Source organism: Tasmannia lanceolata, unplaced genomic scaffold (assembly GCF_043159265.1).
Source record: "Tasmannia lanceolata isolate RefF3 unplaced genomic scaffold, GAP_Taslan_0.1 ptg000018l, whole genome shotgun sequence".
Lineage (NCBI taxonomy): Eukaryota > Viridiplantae > Streptophyta > Magnoliopsida > Canellales > Winteraceae > Tasmannia > Tasmannia lanceolata.
In genome coordinates this window covers 28,267,790-28,291,489 of record NW_027518695.1, presented here as the reverse complement: position 1 = coordinate 28,291,489, position 23,700 = coordinate 28,267,790, and the positions used below count along the sequence as shown (strand labels likewise).

At 37.6% G+C, this 23,700-nt stretch overlaps 1 long non-coding RNA gene across 5 annotated transcripts; it reads right to left on the bottom strand.

The window, feature by feature from the left end:
* Nucleotides 1–281: 281 nt before the first annotated feature.
* Nucleotides 282–3,346, bottom strand: LOC143850988 (uncharacterized). 5 transcript variants are annotated; one of them, XR_013236153.1, is made up of 5 exons: nucleotides 2,300–3,346; nucleotides 1,528–2,220; nucleotides 1,149–1,442; nucleotides 725–891; nucleotides 282–508 (listed from the first exon to the last, which is right to left on the bottom strand). It is a non-coding gene; the product is annotated as an uncharacterized LOC143850988 (long non-coding RNA). The 5 variants fall into 5 exon arrangements; XR_013236155.1 differs by lacking the exon at nucleotides 2,300–3,346 and having other exon boundaries at nucleotides 1,528–1,626; nucleotides 1,833–2,274; XR_013236156.1 differs by lacking the exon at nucleotides 2,300–3,346 and having other exon boundaries at nucleotides 1,149–1,428; nucleotides 1,528–1,626; nucleotides 1,833–2,274.
* Nucleotides 3,347–23,700: the final 20,354 nt, after the last annotated feature.

The window sequence follows — 23,700 nt, the reverse complement described above, 5'->3', positions numbered from 1 at the left end:
TTTTAAGACACAGACAGAGAGAGATGGAGGTAGGGATGTCTCATCGCTGCTGCCGGAGCAACATTGAGGAGCACACGGTGAAGGAAGTTGCTACAAATATTTATTTCCAAATAATGTCTAGCAGAAAAGATTTGAAAATCAGATTTTTTGGCACTGTTGTAGATGATTTGGAAATCTAAGGATCTGATCCAGCTCAAAATATCAACTAAATCCAAATCTAAATCTTGTGGGTATCCAAACATGGCCTAAGCTAAATGTACACATCATAACATCTAAGGAACTGTTGGAACCATGTTGAAAGAGCTCTTATTTAATGAAACCAAGCAAACTAAAATATATCATCGTACTACAAAACATTATCTAATTTTAGAGGTTAAGTTCAATGCAAACTACAGTAAGGATCCACATTATGATCTACGCAAGGAAGACAAGAACACTGTAGAGGATTTAAAAGTTTGTTGCATGAGTAACACCCCACTTTTCCACTTTGCTCCCCATTTTTTGCTTCCTGAGATGCAACAAAGTTTAAAATCATTCTTCTCATTTCTGACAAAGAGTTGTTATTCCAATTGGTAGAAAATCTATATATCCTACCAAGTGTTGGTAAAAATACACTGGAATTTCAGATTATAATAATAAACAACACAAATAAAGCAATAATCCACATGTAACCAAACCAAAAATAATAGAAAGAATCAAACAGTAAAGAGAGAGAATGACTTACGGTTGAGTCGAGGCACTGATCTAAACCTTAAGGAAAATATTGTCCCTGCATTTGACGAATCAACAGTGCAAATGGATTCTCTAGCATATGCCTCCATGATACAACTCGTCCGCTCTAAGGGGACGTGCACTTAAACAGCCCGGAACCCTTGAGAACATGCCTCACGTCTGTGGAATAAATTGGGAAGAAGAAAAAACTTAAAAGCATGTGTATGTACGAATATTTATAGGAATTCAAGATAATACTTAACATACACTTCTCTTTAATTGTAACTTTTAATATATATATATATATATATATATATATATATATATATATATATATATATATATATATTTGACTTTTCGCATAAAGTAAATAAATAAATTTTGAATTTTTAAATTAAAGAAAAAGGTCAACACTAAGTAAAATAAAGATAGATCACCAAATTTTGGACTTGACGATGAACCTCTTCAACATCAATGCCAAAACCTCTCAGATCTCCTTGTAGTTGAACCACCTATAAAAATGGGGAAATGTTATCAGCACTACTGTATTTTGATGAGGGCACTCCTCACTTTAGGATCTAACCTATGGAAATGATTTTTGGGCCACAACGTATTTAGGCTGTGGCCCATCTAATGGACGGTTTGGATCATCCTATGGTGCGAACCATACTGTACTTTTAATAAAGTGAGGAGTGCCCTCATCAAAATACAGTAGTGCTGATAACATTTCCCTAAAAAAATGGTTACATGAATTTCTAGAAATGTTGATGCTCTGCGTGAAACAGAAAAAAATATCAATTATAATCAGCTACTAACCAATCACACTTCATCTCTTGTAGCAGCATTAAGCACATCACACTCAATTATGTTATTATCCACACGAACAATTGTTGAAGATAAATTTCTCTTGGTAGCCTGAAAAACCATAAGACCTTTGATCTAAGAAAAGGTATAATGCATGAGTGATGCAGGGAAAGTGCGACGGGGCGTTGCTCAAGTGTGTAGAGACATGCTCTAATGAGTTTTGATGTAGATGTAACAAAGAAATCATAATCTTGTGGGAGATTCCTTAAGTTCTCAAGTGGATGTGCATAAAGAGGAATTTGACCTTGAAATCTTACTGTGATCAACACAACTCAGCAAACCAATTCTGGATGTAATCTGGTCAGTCATAAACTGGTTTAAATTGGCATGTATAAACTGCCTTTTGCTATGATAAAATCCATCTGTCTGCCAGTGAGTGAGGCTTTAGAGCGGCTTCGGATCCCTCTAAGATTCACCATGTAAACTATTTGTCTGTACCTCACTAACAGAGAATAGGATAACAATTTGCTTGATGTCAAAATTCATTTATATGAAACAAACAACACCTATTCGGTTCACCTTCTTTCCAAGAAGCGCTTCCCAACAAAACACGTAGTTCATAAATGGAAGGAAAGAAAAGTTTAATGCTACCAAAATTTTGAAGGTTTCAAATGTCGTTAAAACCTTGGAAGTAATTATCTTCACCTGTAAAACAGCCAACAACCACAAAAATTATAATGTAATAAGAAAAAAAAGGATAACATATGAAAATGTTGAAAGTTACCTTCTTATGTTCCCGTTTGAAGGGAACAAATCTTCTCTATGGTTCTGGCACATTTGAAAATGGGTGCTTTTTGTAGAGTGGGGAGAGAGAGAGAGAGAGGGACAACCACTTCTTTCAACAAGAACCATTTCATTCATAAACCCAATTTTCAAAATTAATATTAAAATTAGTAACGATATCGATAAATAAATTAGTATTTTTCGAGGCTATTGGATACCTCCTGACATCATCTGATTCCCATTAATTTGTAAATATATAATGACAAAAAAATTTCTATTATTCTAATATATTAATGATTGATAATGACAGGAGATGATGAGAATGAAATTGCAAGAATTGAGGCTAATCTTGGAGTTCGCTTTCAAATGAGATTGGCGTTTTTCTGTTTTTCTCAGGAGTAATTGTAAGTAGTGAAAACAGTTTTAGGTAGTGCTATGTCTAGTTGAGGAGAGAGTGACATAAGGTTGGTGTTTTTCTGTTTTTCTCAAAAGTATTTGTAAGTAGACAGTGTAGGAAACTGTTGTAGTTGGTATTATATGATCGAGAATCATGAAAAGTCAGTGACGTTAATGAATTCTGTGTTGCTCTGTCTCTTGTCTATTTCTATTTGAGTTTTCTTTTTTGGAATGTATGAAAAATAGGAAAACCATGCAAATTGATTCATTAAAAGAAGAGGGTAAAATTTCTAAAATATTGCAAAATGTGATCAGGAAGAAGAGTTTTAAAAATGGAAAAAGTCATCTACAAAACTTCAAAATCTCAATTTTATTCAATTAATTAACAAATATTAACGAGAAATTGGGGAAACCAATATTTAATCTTGAAAAATGAATAAATAACTTGCAATATTTATCCACTTTGAACAATAACTTCTATATATTTCCCTGCTAAATGACAAAATGTTAAAAAGAAAAAGAAAAACAATATATATGGTGCTCCGACAAACCCTAACAATGAGTGGATTTTCTCAAATAAAACAAGAAAATGAATTGTTAGATGCATTTCATGTACTTAAGAGTATTTTGGCCATTGTACTTAACACACACACACACACACACACACACACACACACACACACACACACATATATATATATATATATATATATATAGAGAGAGAGAGAGAGAGAGAGAGAGAGAGACATATTAGTGAGGGGGGCTCGAGGAGAGCTCTCACCCCAACTCACATTCATCTCAATCTCATTTTCAACATGAATAAATATCTTACATTTTTTCAAATGTGAAATATTTTCAATTAATTAATCAGTCAACTGAAGGCAGAACATAATACCAACCAAGGTAGACATCAACATACCAAGCTAGCACCCAAACATGTAGCAACTAGCAATAACTAGAGATGCAATCAAAAAAATAGATATAAAGGGAAATAGGGGAAAAATAATTGTTGAACTCAAAATTTTACAAAAAAAAAAGAAAATGAAAGGGATAAAGGTAAAATGCCTTGGTAAAAAAAGAAAAAAGAAATGGTGGTTACAGATTACGTTTTTCCTAAAATAAAAGGGATAAATGATGAGGTTTCGTAACTTCCCATAAAAGAGGGATGTTGAAATCGTGGAACGAACGGTAAGGGTGAGCTGATCGTTGGTAACAGCTCTAATAAGAGAAAGTGAAGATCGTGAAATTGAAGATAAGCGATGAGTTAGCATTAGCCAACGACACCAAGAAGCTCTATAAATAGAGGAAAGATACTTTTGAGAGGGACCGGATCATTTGGAGAGAAAACGACACAAAAGGAAGAGAAGAACCAACCAAAAAAAAAGAAGAAAAAGGCAAAAAGGTAAACAAAACAAGACTTCTCAAACTAGCAATTTTCTTTTCCCTATTTACCGACTTTCTCCGAGAAGCAGATAAGTACTTTTGAGTCTCTCCTCGGAGATTTAAAAGGAAGAAGACCTTTTCTTACGGGAGAAATATGATGAAGATGTTAATCTTAAGATCTTAAATTAATGTGCAAATAGATCCGTGCAAATAAACTAGAATACAAAAGAAAGATTGTGAGACTTACCTCGGTCAGCCATGGCGGTGATCGATCGGGCTAGGTCTTCTACTGCCTCTCTGGTCCGCCTGGTGGGAGAAATCTCCCTTTGGTCAGTTTAGATGGCAGCAGAGACGAGCCCCTCTATTTATAGAAAAAGACCTATCGTTCCAACCACAATAAATCCTAATTGGCTTAATCTATTTAACCAACAGATGTAGTTGAATCTAGGGCTACATTAATCATCCATGTCTCAATAAGGATGAGATGCACTGATTACCTTAAAATACCCTTCACTGATCACTGTGGAAACAGGTAACTCCAGTAATTTCATATTTAATCTCATTCTTCAATCTAGACTGTCGATCTTAGATCAATGATTGACAATATAAGATCCTACGTTCTCCCACTTGGCAAGCATTGAACATAAGACTAGCCTTGATACATATCTAGACTGGAAGACTTCTTGGCCAAATAAGATTAATGTGATGACATCTCAAAAACAGGATCACATCTCACAAGATTCTAACAACGAACCATAGAGGTCAATACTGCATCAAACGGTATACGACAAAGTATGATCACAATTACTAGAAATCTCGTTCACAAATGATTGCCGACAAGCATGGAACGTGTAGTATGGAAATACCGTACTTTATGTGATCATTTTACGCTAAATCCAATATTGGTCAACCTTTGTGCTTTTCTCCTGAAGCTCTCATGTGAATAATAACCGTCGTACTTAACTGTAAAACTTAAGGCACTTTTGCTTCTTACCTGAAGCCCTTATGTGACTATTACCATCATGCTCAAGAATTAATGCTTCTTACATGGAGTCGACTACTACGGTCATGCTTAAGTATGAAACTTAAGGCTTTCATTGTAGGAATATTTCCACAATTACCCAAATGATAACACATTCCTTGACCGATATCAGAATTTTTTATTAAATCAATCCGGCTGCGCTCTAAGTAACTTTAAGAGCTGCCTACGTACCCAGAATTGGGATCAAGCCTGCACGTAGTTCTTGTTATTCTTTACAATATGTCAAAATTAAAATGTGCTCTCACTAACCAAGTACATTAAAGGATTAATCAACTGAAAATGGTCTCTGTACTTCGATAAATTATTTTTGACCAATTTTTATTAGCTCTAAGAAAACTTTCTCCATTTACTACTTGAAAAGTGACTTCATCTTTAATTTGAAGCCTCGGGCTTGTGAACATCCACTGCTTTTTTCTTCTTTTCTAGCCAAGCTGGATATTGGCGACACTCTATCTTCTTATGTCCCTTCTTCCTGTAATGGAATCATTTAATAACATGGCTATTCTTAGTCTTGGGATCATGTAGCAGCTTTGACGTGTTCAGCTAGAAAGGTTCCTTAAAGTTTGGCTTCTACCTTTGAAAAGTGAACTCTTTAGCTTTCTAATGTTGTATCACGTAAGCACTTTTAGTTCTTTCTTTCTTCAAACGATCCTCGTCTTGGACACATACGGAGATCAGCTCATTCAGCTCCCACTTTTCCCTAAATGCATTATACGTGGTCTTTAGTTGTCCAAATTTTAACGGAAGTAAATTCAAGGCCAAGGTACTATAAATGAATCTGATATGTCTACTCCCAGAGACCTAAGTTTAGATCCCACGTTTATCATTCGTAAGATGTGCTCGCTCACACTTTCGTTTCCATCACATTTCATGTTAATCACGGTATTCATTAAAATTCCAGTCTATGCTTTCTCATATTCAACAAAGTTTTGCACCACCACATCCAAGAAATCCTTGGATCATACTCAGGAATACCACCCCTGATTACCTCAGACATATACCTACACATGATTAGAATACATATTCGATCGGCCATCACCCATCTTTCATACTTGGTACTCGCTTTACGAGAGCAATATTCTCATTGTTTGGGCGGATCATCTTCTCTAAGATCCAAGTCAAAATCCATGATCCCTAGAACAATCGCTTAGTGTCACTATCGATGGTAGTTGACTAGGTATAGATGAAGCGTTGATTACTATAAAAGTCAAATTGAAACTACGTCACCGACGCTTTTATCTAGTTTCTTTTAAGAATCCCCTCGAAGTCCTACCCACATCCATGTAATCTCTCCTTTGGGATAAGATCATAATGTGCAACGGTCCTGTCTAGAATTTTACAACAATTTCTTTAATCAATTCACTAGAAGTCCAAACTATATCTAAGTAATCAACTACATCTAAGTAATCTCTGCTTTGGGATAAGAACACAACATGCAATAGTCCTTTCCAGAACTTATCGCAATGCCAACCGATGCAAAATACAATAGCTTTCGAAAATATCAATACCTTTGGGTTGAAGAGATCTTCTAAGCTATTAGACTTTCTTCGATTGCATGTGCCGTCTTGAATTGAGCCAAGTAGGGCTTTCCTTTGGGCCAACCACTACCTATTATAATTCAAAATGCAATTTCCTAAAATGATTTGGAAAGTCATTTAGTTTCCGTGAATGGAACACTTTGGTGGTTAACCACTCACTTCAACTCTTTCCAGATCATGTGAATAGGACAATTATATCAATGCTTCCACTTTTTTAATGATAATTCATCATATAGAGTTTAATTATTGTTATTCACATGCTATAATTCATAGAAGATTTATTTTAGCAATAGTAAACCTAATAAAGCAATATTCCATGAATATCCTTGATACTCAACTCAACTCAACTAAGCCTTTGCCGCAAACTAGTTGGGGTCGGCTGATGAATCCTTTAGAAAAATTTCATGAAGAAGGTGAAAGGATCTACCCGGCTCAAATTGACTAAGTCTAATCCTGACACTAGTTGGGTTCGTCTACATGGATCATTTTCTTCCATTCTATCCTATCCAAGGTTATGTTATCTGTTATGTCTAGCCCTGAAGTCTTTCTTAACTGTTTCTACCCAAGTTGTTTTCGGTCTGCCCCTACCTCTTTTTACTCCATCAACTTGGCACAAGTCACTTCTCACTGGAGCATCCAAACGCCCACGTTGGATATGTCCAAACCATCTTAAGCGGTACTCCATCCTTGATGATTCTTCAAAATTATCTATCTATCTTTGATAAATAATTATGGGACAATTTATTGTACTATCTATAAACAAAATAATTACAACACCCCCCCTGAAATTTTTTAATAATTACTAAAATGCTCATGGACTAATCATCATGATTAATAAATCACCTTTGGGCAATTATAATAATAACTAAACTTATCTAGAGCACTTTATCATAATTATTAAAATTAGATAAATTTATAATACCAAATTATTTTCAACCTACTTAAATAATTTCTCAAAATCAATCAAAGCATAAAATCAAGGGTATTATTTCCAAAGGAACACCTTAATTATCAAAACCGAACCTTACACAAATTATAAAACATGTAAGAGTGACGAAATCAATAAATGTGTCTGTGTGTGTTCATGGCAAAACTTCCAGGTGCCATTAGCCATACTGAAAAAGACTTATACCGTACACAAAGATCCGTTTAGAATCTCTTCCTAAAGACTCAAAAGTCAGAAGACCTTTCTCCTCAAGGAGAAATGTGATAAAGATGACGAATTCCCAAAAGGAAGGAATTCTCCTCCGGGACAAAGATGATACAGTTCCCCAAAAGGAAGGAAAAGAGGATTCCTTTAGAATCACTTCTTCGAGCCTCGAAAGGGAGAAGACCTTTCTCCTCTGGGAGAATAATGATAAAGATCATGGTTCATCAGAAGGAAGCAAAAGAAGATCCCTTCAGAATCTCTTCGTAGAAACTCAAGAGGGAAAAGACATTTCTTCTCTGGGAGAAAGATGATAAAGATGACGGTTCCCTAAAATGAAAGAAAAGACGATCACTTTAGCATCTCTTCCTGGAGACTCAAAAGGGAGAAGACCTTTCTCCTCAGGGAGAAATATAAAGGTCCTTTTAGAATTTCTTTCCGGAGACTTAAAATGGAGAAAACCTTTCTCCTCCGGGGAAAGATGATAAAAGATCACTGTTCCCGAAAACAAAGGAAAGGAAGATCCCTTCACAATCTCTTCCTAGACCCTAAAAAGGGAGAAGACCTTTCCCCTCCATGAGAAATAATAAAGATGACGGTTCCCCAAAAGGAAGGAAAAGAAGATCACTTTTAAATCTCTTCCTGGATCATCAAAAGGAAAACCATTTTCCTCCGGAAGAAAGATGATAAAGATCACGGTTCCCCAGAAGCAAGGAAAAGAAGATACTTTTAGAATCTATTCCTGGATCCCCAGAAAGAAAAGACCTATATCCTTAGGGAGAAAGATGATAAAGATCATGGTTCCCCAAAAGGAAGGAAAAGAAGATCCCATTCGATTCACTTCTTAGAGCCTCAAAAGAGGAAAAACATTTTGCGTCCGGAAGAATAATGATAAAGATGACGGTTCCACAAACGAAGGAAAAGAAGATCCCTTTAGAATCTCTTCCTGAAGACTCAAGAGGGAGACGATCTTTCTGCTCTGGGAGAATGATGATAGAGATGACGGTTTCCTAAAAAGAAGGAAAAGAAGATTCCTTTAGAATCTCTTCTTGGAGACTTAGAAAACCTTTTTCCTCAGGGAGAACGATGGTAAAGACGAAGATTTCTTCAAAAGGAAGGAAAAGAAGATCCCTTTAGAATCTCTACTTAGAGATTCAAAAGAGAGAAGACCTTTCTCCTCTGGGAAAAAGATGATAAAGATGACGGTTCTCTAATGGAAGGAAAAGAAGATCCCTTTAGAATCATTTATTAGAGTCTCAAAAGGGAGAAACCATTTCTCCTATAAGAGAAAGATAATAAAGCTGACGGTTGTTCAAAAGAAAAAAAATAAAATCCCTTTAGAATCTCTTTCTAGAGACTTAACAGGGTGAAGACTTTTCTCCTCCATGAGAAAGATGATAAAAATGATGATTCTAGAAGGAAAAGAAGATACCGTTAGAATCTCTTATTAAAGACTCAAGAGGGAGAAAGATGATAAAGATTACTGTTCCCCAAAAGGAAGGAAAAGAAGATCCCTTTAAAATCTGTAATTAGAGACTCAAGAAGGAGAATACCTTTCTCCTTTAAGAGAAAGATAATAAAGATGATGGTTCCCCAAAATGACGGAAAAGAAGAACCCTTTAGAATCTCTTCTTGGAGACTCAAAAGGTAAAAGACCTTTCGCCTCTTTTAGAAAGATGTTAAAGATGATTGAGAAGACCTTTCGCCTCCTTTATAAAGATGTTAAAGATGATGGTTCCTCAAAAAGAAGGAAAAGAAAATCCCTTCAGAATCTCTTCTCGGAGCCTCAAAAGGGAAAAGACATTTCTCCTCCGGGAGTAAGATGATAAAGATGATTGTTCCCGAAAAGGAAGGAAAACAACACCCCTTCAGAATCTCTTCCTAGAGACTCAAGAGGGAGAAGACCTTTATACTCCGAGAGAAATAGGATAAAGATGACAGTTCCTTAAAAGGAAGGAAAAGAAAATCACTTAAAAATCTCTTCTTATACGCTTAAAAGGGAGAAGATCTTTCTCCTGCAGGAGAAAGATAATAAAAATGGCGTTGCCCCAAAAGGAAGGAAAAAATATCCCGTTATAATCTCTTCCTAGAGACTCAAGAGGGAGAAAACCTTTATTTTCCGTGAGAAAGAAGATAAAGATGATTGCTCCTTAAAAGCAAGGAAAAGAAAATCCCTTAAAAATATCTTCTTAAAGACTAAAAAGGGAGAGGACCATTCTCCTCCAGGAGAAAGATGATACGGTTCCACAAAAGGAAGCAAGAGAGGATCCCTTTAGAATATCTTCCTAGAGCCTCAAAAGGGAGAAGACCTTTCTCCTCTATAAGAAAAATGATAAAGATGACGGTTCCCCAAAAGGATGGAAAAGAAGATCTCTTTAGAATCTCTTCCCGAAGACTCAAAAGGGATGTTTTTCTCCTCAGGGAGAAAGATGATAAAGATGACGGTTCTCCAAAAGGAATGAAAATATCCCTTTAAACTCTCTTATTTGAAACTTAAGAGGGAGAAGACAGTTCTCCTCCGGGAGAAAGATGAAAATGATGACGGTTCCTTAAAAGGAAGAATAAGAAGATCCCTTGAGAATATCTTTCTTGAGACTCAAAAGGGAGAAGACCTTTCTCCTTAAGCAGAAAGGTAATAAAGATGATGGTTCCTCAAAAGGAAGGAAACGAAGATCCCTTTTGAATCTCTTCATAGAGATTTAAAAGGGTGTAGACCTCTCTCCTTCGGGAGAGATAATAGAGATGACGGTTCCCCAAAAGGCAGGAAAAGGACTTTCTCCTCCGGGAAAATAATGATAATGATGATGGTTTCGGAAAAGAAGATCCATTTAGAATCTCTTCTTGAAGACTCAAGAGCGAGAAGACCTTTCTCCTCTGGGAGAAAGATGATAAATATGACGGTTCCTTAAAAGAAAGGAAAAGAAGATCCCTAGGGAATCTCTTCCTAGAGACTTAGAAAATGTTTCTCCTCCAGGAGAACGATGATAAAGATGACGATTTCTTCAAAAGGAAGGAAAAGAAGATCCCTTTAGAATCTCTTTGTAGAGACATAAAAGGAAGAAGACCATTCTCCTACGGGAGAAAGATCCTAAAGATGATTGTTCCCCAAAAGGAATGAAATGAAGATCTCTTTAGAATCTCTTTCTAGAGGCGGAAAAGAAAGAAGACCTTTCTCCTCTAGGAGAAAGATGATAAAGATGACGGTTCTAAAAGAGGAATGAAATGAAGATCCCCTTAGAATCTCTTCCTTGAGCTTCGAAAGGGAGAAGACCCTTCTCCTTCGAGAGAACGGTGATAAAGATGGTTTCCCAAAAGGAAGGAAAAGAACCCTTTGAAATCTCTTCATGGAGACTCAAAAGGGAGAAGGCCTTTCTTCTCCTACAGATAGATGATAAAGATGACGGTTACCAAAAGAAAGGAAAAGAATATACCTTCAGAATCTCTTCATGGAGATTCAAGAGGGAGTAGGACTTTCTCTTCAAGGAGAAAGATGATAAGCATGACGGTTTTCCAAAAGGGAAAGAAGATCCCTTTAGAATCTCTTATACGAAACTGAAAACGGAGAAGATCTTTCTCCTAATGGAGAAAGTTGATAAAGATGACGGTTGCCTAAAAGGAAGTTAAAGAAGTTCCCTTTAGAGTCTCTTCCTGCAGAAGACGTTCTCCTCAAGGAGATGATAAAGATTATAGTTCACTAAGAGGAAAGAAAAGAGGATCCCTTTTGAATATCTTCTTACAGACTTAGAAGGGAAAATACCTTTCTCCTCCGGGAGAGAGATGATATATAGTTCCCCAAAAGGAAGGAAAGAGGACCCCTTAGAATATCTTCCTTGAGCCTCAAGACCTTTCTCCCAAAGGAGAAAGATGATAAATATGACGGTTCTCTAAAAGGAAGGAAAAGAAGATCCCTTTAGAATCTCTTCAAAGAGACTTAAAAGGGATAGGACCATTCTCCTTCGGGAGAACGATGATAAAGATGACGATTTCTTCAAAAGGAAGGAGAAAAATATACCTTTAGAGTCTCTTCGTAGAGACTTATAAGGGAGAAGACCATTCTCCTACGGGAGAAAGATCACAAAGAAGACGGTTACCCAAAAGGAATGATATGAAGACTCCTTTGGGAATCTATTCGTAGAGCCTGAAAAGGAAGAAGGCCTTTCTCCTCCGGGAGAAAGATTATAAAGACGACGGTTCCTCAAAAGGAAAGAAAAAAAGATCCCCTTATAATCTCATCGGAGAAGACATTTCTCCTCCAAGAAAACGATGATAAAGACGGTTTCCCAAAAGGAACGAAAAGAAGATTCCTTCAGAATCTCTTCATAGAGACTCAAATGGGAGAAAGCCTTTCTGCTCAAGGAAATAGATGATAAAGCTAACGGTTCCCAAAAAGGAAGGAAAAGAAGATCCCTTAAGAATCCCTTTCCTAAATACTCTAATGGAAGAAGACCTTTCTCCTTCGGGAGAAAGATGATAAAGATGACGACTCCCCAAAAGAAAGGAGAAAGAAGATGACTTCATAATCTCTTAATGGAGACTCAAGAGAGAGAAGGCCATTCTCCTCAGGGAGAAAGATGATAAGCGTGACGGTTTCTCAAAAGGAAGGGAAAGAAGATCCCTTTAGAATCTGTTATTTGAGACTCAAAAAGGAGAAGATATTTCTCCTTACGGAGAAAGCTGATAAAGATGACGGTTCCCTAAAAGAAGTAAAATAAGTTCCCTTTAGAGTCTGTTCCTACATAAGACCTTTCTCCTCAAGGAGAAGATAAAGATGATGGTTCACTAAGAGGAAGGAAAAGAAGATTCCTTTAGAATCTTTTCATAGAGACTGAGAAGGGAGAAAGATGATAAAGAAGATGGTTCCCTAAAAGAAAGGAAAAGAAGATTCTTTTAGAATCTTTTAATTGAGACTCAAGATGAAGAAGGCCTTTCTCCTCAGGGAGAAAGATAATAAGCATGATGGTTTCTCAAAAGGATGGGAAGGAAGATCATTTAGAATCTCTTATTTGAGACTAAAAAGGGAGAAGACCTTTTTCTCCTAACGGAGAAAGCTGATAAAGATGACGGTTACCTAAAAGGAAGTAAAAGAAGTTCCCTTTAGAGTGTCTTCCTACAGGTGACCTTTCTCCTAAAGATGATGGTTCACTAAGAGGAGGGAAAAGAAGATCACTTTAGAATCTCTTCATAGAGACTTAAAGGGAGAAGACCATTCTTCTACAGGAGAGAGATCATAAAGAAGACAGTTTCCCAAAAAGAAGGAAAACAGGATCCCTATAGAATCTATTCCCCGAGCCACAAAAGGTAAAAGACGTTTCTCTTTCAGTAAAAAATTGATAAGAATGACGGTTTCCCAAAAGGAAGGGAAAGAAGATCCCTTTAGAATCTCTTATTTGAGACTAAAAAAGGAGAAGACCTTTCTCCTAACAGAGAAAGCTGGTAAAGATGACGGGTCCTCAAAAGGAAGTAAAAAAAGTTCCCTTTAGAGTGTCTTCCTACAGAAGACCTTTCTCCTCAAGGAGAAGATAAAGATGATGGTTTGCTAAGAGGAAGGAAAAGAAGATCATTTTAGAATCTCTTCATAGGGACTTAAAAGGGAGAAGTCCATTCGCCTACGGGAGAAAGATCATAAAGATGACAGTTACCCAAAAAGAAAGAAAAGATGATCCCTATTGAATCTCTTCCCCGAGCCTCAAAAGGTAAATGACGTTTCTCGTTCAGTAAAAAAAATGATAAAAATCATGGTTCCCTAAAAGGAAGGAAAAGAAGATCCCTTTAGAATCTCATATTTGAGACTAAAAAAGGAGAAGAACTTTCTCCTAACGAAGAAAGCTGATAAAGATGACGATTCTCTAAAAGAAAGTTAAAGAAGTTCCATTTAGAGTGTCTTCCTACAGAAGACTTTTCTCCTCAAGGAGAAGATAAAGATGATGGTCCGCTAAGAGGAAGGAAAAGAGGATCCCTTTAGAATCTCTTCATAGAGACTTAAAAGGGAGAAGACTAGTCTCTTACAGGAGAAAGATCGTAAAGATGACGGTTCCCCAAAAAGAAGGAAAAGAGGATCCCTATAGAATCTCTTTCCCGGGCCTCAAAATGTAAAAGACGTTTCTCCTTCAGTAAAAAAAAGATAAAAATGATGGTTCCCCCAAAGGAAGGAAAAGCAGATCTCTTCATAATCATATCTTGTAGTCTCAAAAGGAAGGAAAGACGTTTCTCCGGGAGAGTAATGATAAAGATGACGGTTATACAAATGGGAGGAAAAGAAGATCCCTTTAGAACCTCTTCCTGGAGATTCAAGATGGAGAAGACCTTTCCTCCACGAGAAAGATGACAAAGAAGACGGTTCCCTAAAAGAAAGGAAAAGAAGATCCTTTCAGAATCTCTAAATGGAGATTCAAGAGGGAGAAGGCCTTTCTCCTCAGGGAGAAAGATGATAAGCATGACGGTTTCCCAAAAGGAAGTAAAAGAAGTTCCCTTAGAGTATCTTCCAACAGAAGACCTTTCTCCTCAAGAAGAAGATAAAGATTCCTTTAGAATCACTTCTTAGAGAATTAAAAGGGAGAAGACCATTCTCCTACGGGAGAAAGATAACAAAGATGATGGTTCTCCAAAAAGAAGGAAAAGATGATCCTTATAGAATCTCTTCCCCAAGCCTCAAAAGGTAAAAGTCGTTTCTCCTTCAGTAAAAAATGATAAAAATGATGGTTTTCCAAAAGGAAGGAAAAGAAGATCCCTTTAGAATCTCTTATTTGAGACTAAAAAAGGAGAAGACATTTCTCCTAACGGAGAAAGCTGAGAAAGATGACGGTTCCCTAAAAGGAAGTAAAATAAATCCCCTTTACAATGTCTTCCTACAGAAGACCTTTTTCCTCTAGGAGAAGATAAAGATGATGGTTCGCTGAGAGGAAGGAAAAGAAGATCCCTTTAGAATCTCTTCATAGAGACTTAAAAGGGAGAAGACCATTCTCCTACGGGAGAAAGATCATAAAGATGACGGTTCGCCAAAAAGAAGGAAAAGAGGATCCCTATAGAATCTCTTCCCCGAGCCTCAGCAGGTAAAAGACCTTTCTCGTTCAGTAGAAAAATGATAAAAATGGTGGTTACCCAAAAGGAAAGAAAAAAATATCCCTTTAGAATCTCTTATTTGAGACTAAAAAAGGAGATGACCTTTCTTCTAACGGAGAAAGCTGATAAAAATGACGGTACCCAAAGAGGAAGTAAAAGAAGTTCCCTTTAGAGTGTCTTCCTAGAGAAAACCTTTCTCCTCCGGGAGAAAGATGATAAAGATGATGGTTCTACAAAAGGAAAGAAAAGAAGATCCCTTTAGAATCTCTTCCTGTATACTCAAGTGGGTGAATACATTTTCCTCTTGGAGAAACATGATAAAGATGATGGTTCCCAAAATGGAAGGAAAAGAAAATCCCTTTAGAATCTCTTCTTAGAGACTAAAGAGGGAGAAAAATTTTCTCCTCTAAGAGAAAGATGATAAAGATGGAAATTCCCCATAAGGAAAGAAAAATAAGGAAATGATAAAGATGATAAAGATGACGGTTCCACAAAAAGAATGAAATAAATATCCCCTTAGAATCTCTTCCTTGAGCTTCGAAAGGGGGAAGACCTTTCTGCGTCGAGAGAACGGTGATAAAGACGGTTTCCCAAAAGGAAGGAAAAAACCCTTTAGAATCTCTTCAAGGAGACTCAAAAGGGAGACGGCCTTTCTTCTCCTAGAGATAGATGATAAAGATGACGTTCCCCGAAAGAAAGGAAAAGAGGATCCCTTAAGAATCCCTTCCTAGAGACTCAAATGGGAAAGTAAGGAAAAGAAGATCCCTTAAGAATCCCTTCCTAAAGACTCAAATGGGAGAAGACCTTTCTCCTTCAGGAGAAAGATGATAAAGATGACGGTCAAAAGAAACGAAAAGAAGATCCCTTCATAATCTCTTCATGGAGATTCAAGAGGAAGAAGGCCTTTCTCCTTAGGGAGAAAGATGATAATCATGACGGTTTTCCAAAAGGGAAAGAACATGCCTTTAGAATCTCTTATATGAGACTCAGAAAGGAGAAACCTTTTTTCTGTTAGCTCCTTAGAATCTCTTCATGGTACTCAAAAGGGAGATGTCATTTCTCGTACAGAAGGAAAGAAAAGAATATCCCTTCAAAATCTCTTCCAAGAGACACAAGAGGGAGCATACATTTATCCTCCGTCAGAAAGAGGATAAAGATGGCGGTTCATCAAAAGGAAGGAAAAGAAGATCCCTTAAAAATCTCTCCTTAGATAGCTTAAAGGGACAAGACCTTTCTCCTCCGAGAGAAAAATGATAACGATGGCGTTACCCCAAAGGAAAAGAATATCCCTTCAGAATCTCTTCCTAGAGACTCAAGAGGGAGAACACATTTCTCCACCGGGAGAAAGATGATGAAGATGACGGTTCCCTAAAAAGAATGAGAAGATCTCTTTAGAACCTGTTCCTGGAGACTCAAGAGGGAGAAGACATTTCTCCTCCAGGAGAAAGACGACCAGGACGATGGTTCCCAAAAAGGAACAAAAAGATCCCTTTATAATCTCTTCCTAAAGACTCAAGAGGGAGCATACCTTTTTCCTTCAGGAAAAAGATGATAAAGATGAGGGTTCCCTGAAAGGAAGGAAAAGTAAATCCTTTTATAATCTCTTCTTGGAGACTCGAGAGGGAGAAGACCTTTATCCTGCTGGAGAACGATGATAAAGATCGTAGTTCCCCAAAAGGAAGGAAAAGAAGATTCCTTTAGAATCTCTTCCTGGATACTCAAAAGAGAGAAGACCTTTCTCCTCCATGAGAAAAACAATAAAGATGATGGTTCTAGTTAACTTACTAACTTCTCAAAAAGCTTAAGCTGTTGGAGAAAGGCGTTAACACTCCCCCGCACGTGTGGCCCACTTGGCAAACACGTGGCACATGTGGTCCCACTTTGGGCTGACCATCGCATGTGGATTTTTACTGTCCCGAAGGTTTTAACTCGAGACCTTTGGTTCTTATACCATGTTAACTTACCAACTTCTCCAAAAGCTTAAGCTGTTTGAGAAAGGCGTAATTTATCTTTTATACTTTAAAAGGTCCAAATGGGAAGGAAAAGAAGATCCATTTATAATCTCTACGTCGAGACATAAGAGGGAGAAGACCTTTATCTTCTAGGAGAAAAGATAATAGAGATGACGGATTCGTAAAAGGAATCTCAGGAAGATCCTTTAGAATCTCTTCCTAGAGACTCAAAAGGGAGAATGCTTTTCTGCTCCGGCAGAAAGATGACAAAGATAATGGTTCCCCACAAGGAAGGAAAAGAAGATCCCTTTAGAATCTGTTATTAGAGACTCAAGAAGGAGAATACCTTTCTCCTTTGAGAGAAAGATAAGAATATCCCGCAAGAATCTCTTCATAGAGACTCAAGAGGGAGACGACCTTTATCCTCCGTGCTAAAGAGGATAAAGATGACGGTTCCTCGAAAGGAAGGACAAGAAGATCCCTTAAAAATCTCTTCTTAAAGACTTTAAGGGAGAAGACCATTCTCCTCCGTGAAAAAGATGATATGATTCCACAGAAGTAAGCAAAAGAGCATCCCTTTAGAATATCTTCCTAGAGCTTCAATAGGGAGAATACCTTTCTCCTCAATAAGTAAAATGATAAAGATGATGATTCCCCAAAAGGAGGAAAAGAAGATCCCTTTAGAATCTATTCCTGAAGACTCAAAAGGGATGTCTTTCTCTTCAGGGAGATAGATGATAAGGATGACGGTTCCCCAAAAGTAACGAAAGTATCCCTTTAAACTCTCTTATTAGAGACTCTCGGGAGAAGACCTTTCACCTCTTGGAGAAAGATGAAAACGATGACGGTTTCTTAAAAGGAAGGATAAGAAGATCCCTTTAGAATATCTTCCTTGAGAATCAAAAGGCAAAAGACCTTTCTCCTTAGGGAGAAAGTTAATAAAGATGATGGTTCCCCAAAAGGAAAGAAAAGATGATCCCTTTTGAATCTCTTTCCAGAGACTTAATAGGGTGAAGACCTTCCTCCCCCGGGAGAACGATAATAAAGATGATGGGTCCCCATAAGAAAGGAAATGAAGATTTGTTTAGAATCACTTTCTAGAGCCACAAAAGGGAGAACTTTCTCCTTCGGGAGAATAATGATAATGATGATGGTACCCCACAAGGAAAGAAAAGAAGATCCATTTAGAATCTCTTTCAGAAGACAGAAGAGGGAGAAGACCTTTCTCCTTTGGGAGAAAGATGATAAATACGACGATTCTCTAAAAGGAAAGAAAAGAAGATCCCTTTCGAATCTCTTCATAGAGACTTAAAAGGGATAAGACCATTCTCCTCCGAGATAACAATGATAAAGATAACGATTTCTTCAGAAGGAAGGAAAAAAAGATACCTTTAGATTCTCTTCGTAGAGACTTAAAGGGAGAAGATCATTCTCCTACGGGAGAAAGATCATAAAGATGACGGTTACCCAAAAGGAATGAAATGAAGATCCCTTTAGAAGCTATTCCTAGAGCCTGAAAAGGAAGAAGACCATTCTCTACTGGGAGAAAGATTATAAAGAAGATCCCTTGAGAATCTCTTCAGAATCTCTTCATGGAGAGTCAAAAGGGAGAAGGCCTTTCTTCTCCAGGAAATAGATGATAAAGATGACGGTTCCCAAAAAGGAAGGAAAAGAAGATCCCTTAAGAATCCCTTTCCTAGAGACTCAAATGGGAGAAGACCTTCCCCCTTCGGGAGAAAGATGATAAAGATGATGACTCCCCAAAAGAAAAGAAAAAGAAGATCCCTTCAGAATCTCTTAATGGGGACTCAAAAGAGAGAAGGCATTTCTCCTCAGGGAGAAAGATGATAAGCATGACAGTTTCCCAAAAGGAAGCGAAAGAAAATCCCTTTAGAATCTCTTATTTGAGACTCAAAAAGGAGAAGACATTTCTCCTAACGGAGAAACCTGATAAAGAGAACCGTTCTCTAAAGGAAGTAAAAGAAGTTCCATTTAGAGTTTATTCCTACAGAAGACCTTTCTCCTTAAGGAGATAAAGATGATGGTTCACTAAGAGGAAGGAAAACAAGATCCCTTTAGAATCTCTTCATAGAGACTAAAAAGGGGCAAGACAATTCTCCAATGGGAGAAAGATCATAAAGATGACGGTTCCCCAAAAAGAAGTAAAAGATGATCCCTATAGAATCTCTTCCACAAGCCTCAAAAGGTAAAAGACGTTTCTCCTTCAGTAAAAAATGATAAAAATGATGGTTTCCCAAAAGGAAGGAAAAGAAGATCACTTTAGAATCTCTTATTTGAGACTAAAAAAGGAGAAGATATTTCTCCTAACGGAGAAAGCTGATAAAGATGACGCTTCCCTAAAAGGAAGTAAAAGAAGTTCCTTTAAGAGTGTCTTTCTACAGAAGACCTTTCTCCTCAAGTAGAAGATAAAGATGATGGTTCACTAAGAGGAAGGAAAAGAAGATCCCTTTAGAATCTCTTCATAGAGAGTTAAAAGGGAGAAGACCATTCTCCTACGGGAGAAAGATCATAAAGATGACGGTTCCCCAAAAAGAAGGAAAAGAGGATCCCTATAGAATCTCTTCCCCGAGCCTCAAAAGGTAAAACACCTTCTTCAGTAGAAAAATGATAAAAACGATGGTTCCAAAAGGAAGGAAATGAAGATCCCTTAGAATCATTTCTTGCACTCTCAAAAGGGAGAGGACCTTTCTCCTCCGGGAGAGTAATGATAAAGATGACGGTTTCCTAAAAGAAAGGAAAAAAAGATCCCTTCAGAATCTCTTAATGGAGACTCAAGAGGGAGAAGGCCTTTCTGCTTAGGAAGAAAGATTGATAAGCATGACGGTTTCCCAAAAGAAAGCCAAAGAAGATCCCTTAAGAATCTCTTATTTAAGACTAAAAAAGGAGAAGACCTTTTTCCCTTGGGAGAAAGATAGATGATAACGATAATAGTTCCGTAAAATGAAGTAAAAGAAGATTACTTTAGAATCTATTCCTTAAGACTCAAATGGGAGAAGACCTTTCTCCTCAGGGAGAAAGACGATGGTTCTCCAAAAGGAACGAAAAAGAAGATCTCTTTGAATCTCTTCTTAGAGACTTAAAAGGGAGATGACCTTTGTCCTCCAGGAGAAATATGATAAAGATGATGATTCCTCAAAAAAAGGAAGAAGATCCATTTAGAATTTCTTCCTAGAGTGTTAAAACAGAGAAGACCTTTCTCCTCCGGGGAAAGATGAAAAAGATCACTGTTTCCCAAAACGAAGGAAAAGAAGATCCCTTCATAACTTCTTCCTGGACCCTCAAAAGGGAGAAGACCTTTTTCCTCTAGGAGAAAGACGATACAGATCACGATTCCTCCGAAGGAAGGAAAAGAAGATCCCCTTAGAATTTCTTCCTGGATCTTCAAAAGGGAGAAGACCTTTTTTCCTCCGGGATAAAGATAATAAAGATCACGGTTCCCCAAAAGGAAGGAAAAGAAGATCCCTTTAGAATCTCTTCATGGAGCCTCAAAAGGGAGAAGACCCATCTCCTCCAGGAGAAATATGATAAAGGCGACGATTCCCTGAAAGGAACGAAAAAAAGATCCTTTAGAATCTCTTCCTCGACACAAAAGAGGGAGAAGACATTTGTCCTCCGGAAGAAAGATGATAAAGATGGCAGTTCCCAAAAGGAAAGAAAAGAAGATCCCTTTAGAATCACTTCCTAGAGCCTCAGAAGGGAGAAGACGTCTCTCCTCCGGTTCCCCAGAAGGAAAGAAAAGAAGATCTCTTTAGAATATCTTCCTGGATCCTCAAAAGGAAGAAGACCTTTGTCCTCCGGGAGAAAGATGATAAAGATCACGGTTCCCCAGAAGGAAGGAAAGAAGATCCCTTTAGAATCTCTTCCTAGATCCTCAAAAGGGAGAAGAATAAGATCACGTCTCTCCAGAAGGAAGGAAAAGAAGATCCCTTCTCCTCTAGGAGAAAGAACATAAAGATGACGGTTTCATAAAAGGAAGGAAAAGAAGGTCCCTCTACAATCTCTTCCTGGAGATTCAAAAGGAAGAACACCTTTCTGCTATGGGAAAAATATGATAAAGATGAAGGCTCTCTAAAAAGAAGCAAAAGAATATCCCTTTAGAATCTCTCATTGAAACCCAATAGGGAGAATATCCCATTAAACTCACTTCTTGGATACTAAAGAGGGAGAAGAGCTTTCTCCTTCGGGAGAAAGATGATAAAGATGATGGTTCCCCAAAAGGAAAGAAAAGAAAATCCCATTAGGATCTCTTCCTCTATACTCAAGAGAGTGAAAACCTTTCTCCTCTGGGAGAAAGATGATAAAGATGATGGTTCCCAAAATGGAAGGAAAAGAAAATCCCTTTAGAATCTCTTCCTAGAGACGAAGGAGGGAGAAAAAATTTCTCCTCTGAGAGAAAGATGATAAAGATGGAAATTTCCCAGAAGGAAGGAAAAGAAGATCCCTGTAGAATCTCTTCCTGGAGACTCAATAGAGAGAAGAACTTTATCCTTTTTGGGAGAACAATGATAAAGAAGATTCCCCAAAAAGAAGGAAAAGAACCCTTCATAATATCTTCAAAAGGGACAAGGCCTTTCTTCTCCGGGAGATAGATGATAAAGATGATGATTCCTCAAAAGGAAGGAAAAGATCCCTTTAGAATCCTTTCCTAATGACTCAAAAGGGAGAATACCTTTCTCCTTCAGGAAAAAGATGATAAAAATGACGGTTCCCAAAAAGGAAGGAAAACATCTCTTTAAAATCTCTTCTTAAAGACTCAAGAGGGTGAAGGCCTTTGTCCTTGAGGAGAAAGATGATAAACACTATGATTCCCCAAATGGAAGCAAAAGAAGATCCCTTTAGAATCTCTTATTGGAGACTCAAGAAGCAAAAGACCTTCCTCCTTGAGGAGAAAGATAATAAATATGATGGTTCCCCAAGAGGGAGGAAGAGAAGATTCCTTTTGAATCTTTTCTTAGAAACATATAAGGTAGAAGACCTTTCTCATGTGGAAGAAAGATGATAGGGTTCCCAAAAAGGAAGGAATAGGGGATCCCTTTAGAATCTCTTCTTAAAGCTTCGAAAGGGAGAAGTACTTTCTCCTCGGGGAGAAAGACGATAAAGTTGACGGTTCCCCAAAAGGAATGAAAAGAAGATCCTTTTAAAATCTCTTCCTCGAGGCTTAAAAGGGAGAAGGCATTTCTCCTAGAGGAGAAAGATGATAACATGAACGGTTCCGAAAAGGACCGAAAAGGACCAAAAAGGAGAAAGATAATAAAGATGAAGGTTCCCCAAAAGGAATGAAAAGATCCGTTTAGAATCTCTTATTGGAGACTCACAAGGAAGAAGATGATAAAGATGATGGTTCCCCAAACGAAAGGAAAAGAAGATCCCTTTTGAATCTTTTCTTAAAGACTTAAAAGGGAGAAGATCTTTCTCCTCCGGGAGAAAGATAACTAAGATGGCAGTTCCCCAAAAAGAAGGAAAAGAAGATCCCTTTAGAATCACTTCCTGGAGCCTCAACAGGGAGAAGACCTTGTTCACTAGGAAAAATATGATAAAGATGACGGTTCCCCAAAAAGAAGGAAAGAAGATCCCTTTAGAATCTCTTCCTGGAGCTTCACAAGGGGAAGACCTTTCTCCTTCACAAAAAAATGATAAAGATGACGGTTATCCAAAAGGAAGGAAAAGAAGATCCGTTTTCAATCTCTTCCTCAAGACTCAAGAGGAAGAGGACCTTTATCCTCCGGGAGAAAGAGGATAAAGATGACGGCTCCCCAAAAGGAATGAAAAGAAGATTCCCTTTAGAATCTCTTCTTAGAAACTTAGAAAACCTTTCTCGTCCGGAAGAAAGAAGATAAAGATGACAGTTTCTTCAAAAGGAAGGAAAAGAAGATCCCTTTAGAATCTCTTAGTAGAGACTTAAAAGGGAGAATACCATTCTCCACCAGAAGAAGGATCATAAAGTTGATGGTTCCCCAAAAGGAATGAAAAGAAAATACCTTTAGAATCTCTTCCTAGAGCCTCAAAAGGGAGGAGACCTTTCTCCTCCGAGAGAGATGATGAAGATGACTGGTTTCCAAAAAGAAGGAAAATATCCCCTTTAGAATCTCTTATCGGAGATTCAAAAGATAGAAACCCTTTCTCCTCCAGGAGAAAGATGATAAAGATGATGGTTCCCAAAAAGGACGGGAAATAATAGCCCTTTGGAATCTCTTCTTGGATATTCAAGTGGGAGAAGTCATTTCTTCTCCGGGAGAAAGATGACGGTTCCCCAAAAGAAACGAAAATAAGATCCCTTTAGAATCTCTAACTGGAGACTCAAGAGGGAGAAGACCTTTCTCCTCCGGGAGAAAAACCATAAAGATGATGGCTTTCTCCAAAAGGAAGGTGTTAAATATAGAAGATCAAATAATACCATCTCCATCAGCTCAAGCTTTTGGAGTAACTGGTCGTTTCGCATGGTATCAGAGCCAATGGTCCTGAGTTCAGACCTCCTAGATAGCAAAAATCCACATGCAATTGCCAACCCAGCCGAAAAGTAGGGCCACATGTGCCACGTGTAGGTCAACCCGTGAAAGAGGGGCTACACGTGAGGAGGAGTGTTAAAGTATAAAAGATTAATTAACACCATCTCCATCAGCTTAAGCTTTTGGAGTAACTGGTCGTTTCACATAAGGAAGAGAAGATCCCTTTAGAATCTCTTCCTAGAGACTCAACAGGGAGGGAGAAGACCTTTCTCTTTCGGGAGAAATATGATAAAGATGACGGTTCCCCAAAAGAAAGGGAGTGGATTTTCTCAATGAAAACAAGAAAAAATGAATAAATATCTTACATTAGAGATTCTCAAATAGAACAAGGAAAAATGAAAAAAATATCTTACATTTT